Genomic DNA, 3,909 nt, shown 5'->3' on the forward strand with positions numbered 1-3,909 from the left:
TGTTTGATTTATTGCTGAGACTTTCCAGTGCATTTTGCATTTCTCTAAATGTGTCCTTCACTTCTAGACATTGTGATTGCTTTTTATTTATGCTATCTATTACACTGAAGATTTTTCCCTTCATATCTTTTATCACTTTTTTTATTTCATTAAGTTGGACTCCACCTTTCTCTGATTCCTCCTTGATCAGCTTAATAATTGACTGTCTGAATTCTTTTTCTGGCAATTCAGGGATTTCATCTTCGTTTGGATCTATTGCTGGTGAACTAGTGTGATCTTTTGGGGGTGTTAAAGAACCGTGTTTTGTCATATTACCAGAATTGTTTTTCTGGTTCCTTCTCATTTGGGTAGACTATGTCAGAGGAAATATTTGGGGCTCAAGGGATGCTGTTCAGATTCTTCTGTCCCATCGTGTGCTCTTTTGATGTAGTGCTCTCCCGCTTTCCCTGGGGATGTGGCTTCCTGAGAGCCAAACTGGAATGATTGTTATTTCTCTTCTGGATCTAGCCACCCAGCAGAGTTACCAGGCTCTGGGCTGGGATTGTCTACACAGAGTCCTATGATGTGAACCATCTTTAAGTCTCTCAGCTGTAGACACCAGCACCTGCTCTGGTGGAGGGGGCAGAGGAGCGAAACAGATTCTGTGAGGGTCCTTAGTTGTAGTTTTGTTTATTGCACTAGTTTTGTGTTGGTTGGCCTCCAGTCAGGAGGTGGCACTTTCAAGAGGGCATCAGCTGAGGTAGTGTAGGGAGCATCAGGTGGTAGGTGGGGTCCTAGAGCTCCCAAGAGGTTATGTCCTTTTTCTTGGGCTATCAGGGCAGGTAGAGCAAGACCATCAGGTGGGAACAAGGTTAAATATGTCTAATTTCAGACTCTTCTTAGGCAGGTCACACTGCAGCTGCTGCAGGGGAGGGGGTGTGGTTCTCAGGCCAATGGAATTCTGCTCCCAGGGGGATTATGGCTGCCTCTCCTGTGTCATGCAGGCCACCAGGGAAATGGGTGAAAGCTGGCAGTTACAGGCATCACTCAGCCCAAAAGGCTGGCTTCACTTTCATTGTGCTCCCTCAACAGCACCAAGTTTATTTCCAGGCAGTGACTGAGCAGGGCTGAGAAACTGCCCCAGGCTACCAGCCTCCCAGCTGAGAAAGAAAGCAGGGCTTTTAAGTTTCAAACTCTCCCCACCTGCCATGGCTTCTGTGCTGTGACTGCACTCCTGATTCACCCCTCCCCTGATTTCTGTCCGGGAAACTTTGCATTCAGTCAAAACTGTTACAAAGTTCTGCTGGAAGTTTCCTTCTCCGTGTGTTCTCTTTCTGGTTCCTCTGGCAGCCCTCCCCAAGGACCTCTGTGAGACAAAGTTGGAAATGACTTCCTTGGGGACCGAGAACCCACAAGGGTCTTCCCACTGCTTCTTCTACTCCTGTATTTCACTCAGTTCTCTAAATTTGTCTCGGCTCCAGGTAAGGTCAAATCCTTCTCCCATGATCTGGAACTTCAGGTTCCCCAGTGAGAGTGTGTATTTGGGGGCAGACAATTCTCCTTTCACACATTGGGCATTCACAGGTTTTTGGCTGTCTCTAGGGGCCCTGCAGGAGCAATCTGCTTCCTTCAAAGAGTCTGTGGGTTCTCTTGGCTTTCCTGTTCTTGATTTTTGAATTTGTAGGGGTAACTCTGGAATTTTTCTCATCTTTGAATGGAGGATATGAAATTTTCTCTCTATGGTGTAGGGAGAGTTATGGCTCCAGGAAAGAAGAGAAAATGTGTTCTATTTCCCACTTCTCTTCTATCTTGGCAAGAAGGCAGGGATTTCAGCCTGGGCAACAAGTCCATAGAATATCAGATTTCTGAAGGTGAGTCACACAGAACACTGACTGGGTTGAACTCAGGTCTGGACAACCAATAAGTACTGTAAATCTGTTGAAGGATATAGGCTTATTTCTTAAGTTATTATTGCATATAAATTATACATATTATCATTTATAAGTAAATGATAAAGTAAAATATATCTTTGATAAAATAAAAGGTATATCTTTGATAAAATAAAATAAATGTAAATGATAAAATATATCTTTCAACCTAAAATTGCAATATATATAGTTGACCCTTGAACAACACAGGTTTGAACTTACAGGTCCACTTATAAGTGGATTTTTTTCCATAAATGCATTGAAAAAATTTTTGGAGATTTTGACATTTAAAAGAAAACACAAACAAACTGCAAAGCATAAAGATATAGAAAAAAATCAAGAAAAAGTATGTCATAAATGCATAAAATATTTGTAGGTAGTAGTCTGTTTTATCACTTACTACCACAAAATATACACAAATCTATTATAAAAAGTTAGCATTTATCGAAGCTTACATACACAAACACAGACTGTGTATGGTACCATTTGTAGTTGAGAGAAATGTAAATCATAACTTCATAAAATTAACTGTAGTGCATACTATACTACTGTAATAATTTTGTAGCCACCTCTTGCTGCTATTGTGATGAGCTCAAGTGTTACAAGTATCCACTTAAAATGCCACCTCATGCTGATCATCTCTTTGTAAGCAGTTTGTCTCTCCAGTAAATTGTGTATCACAGTAAAAAGCGATCTCTCAAGTTTCTTGTTTATTTTTCATCATGTTTAGTACAATATAATATACCTTGAATAACACCATGGGACCCACATGAAGTGTGACTAGTGATGCTGGAAGTGCCCCAAGAAGCAGAGAAAAGTTATGACATTACAAGCAAAAGCTGAGTTACTTGATAAGTACCATAGATTGAGAACATCAGATGCAGTTGCCCACTGTTTCAGATAGGCAATTCATCTTGTAAACAGATGACATAAACTTACAGTATTGATAAATACAATCCACTACTGCAAATGTATTTTCTCATCCTGATGATTTTCTTAATGACGTTTTCTTTTTCCTATCTTAGTTTATTATAAAAATACAGTAGGTAATATATATAACATACAAAATATGTGTTAATCAACTGTTTATGTTATCGGTAAGCCTTCCAGTCAATAGCAATCAATTAGTAGTTAAGTTTTGGGGGAGTCAAAATTATCTACACATTTTTGACTGCACAGGGGATCGGTGACTGTAACCTCTATGTTGTTCAAGAGCCAACTGTATATTTCTTTCTGTTATCTCTCTATAGTGAAATGTCTTTCAGTGGAGAAAATAAATAAGTGTGTATATACACTGGGAAATGTATCTATACACATAGAGAGAAGTGTTTTACTAATGAGATATTCAGTAGTACCCAAGTTAACTCTCCATATACTACTTCTTGTAATTTTTCCTTGCTTTTTCTACTTCCAGGTGTGTGGGATACATTATGGTTACATAAAAATCCTTTCACTATAGTTCCTACTTCCCTGTCTTCAAAGTGATTCCCTGAAAACTTCCGCCATGAAAGTTTAAAGCCTGATGTCTGAACTGTGGATGGAAAATTGAACTCCTTGATGTGATCTCTGTACATCATGCAACCCTAAACCTAAATATTCTCTGTGTGGGAGCCCCCTTATGTTCCTTTTTAGTCTAATACATTTTAAGTGCTCTTAAAAAATCCTATTTTGTTTCATTTTATATGGTTGACTTTACCTTGTTTTCTTTGACTATTACGTGTTGTCTTATAGGAAATTCTACTGGTCTCAAGGTTTAAACCTCACAATCTTCAGTGTCTGATGGATTTCTCTCTGTTTTCTAAGTTCCCTGGGATATGTTTGACGAGTTTTGGGTGCAGAGAAGCAGAGAAAGGAGAAAGGTGGTGTCTATATTACTTCCTTTTTCTCTCCAGCCACAAACTCCAGAGTCTATAAAGAGACCCTGAGAAGCAAACTCTGTGCAGTCACTTCTAAGAAATACCAGGATAAAGTGTAGGTGAGAGAAATTTGTGTGAAAAAAGGG

General features: G+C 39.3%; 1 long non-coding RNA gene across 1 annotated transcript; it reads left to right on the forward strand.

The window, feature by feature from the left end:
• The first annotated feature begins 1,792 nt into the window (after positions 1 to 1,792).
• LOC113219703 lies at positions 1,793 to 3,588 on the forward strand. The gene is made up of 2 exons (XR_003306668.1): positions 1,793 to 1,850; positions 3,322 to 3,588. It is a non-coding gene; the product is annotated as an uncharacterized LOC113219703 (long non-coding RNA).
• Positions 3,589 to 3,909: the final 321 nt, after the last annotated feature.

Source organism: Piliocolobus tephrosceles, chromosome 3, assembly GCF_002776525.5.
Source record: "Piliocolobus tephrosceles isolate RC106 chromosome 3, ASM277652v3, whole genome shotgun sequence".
NCBI classification, from domain to species: domain Eukaryota; kingdom Metazoa; phylum Chordata; class Mammalia; order Primates; family Cercopithecidae; genus Piliocolobus; species Piliocolobus tephrosceles.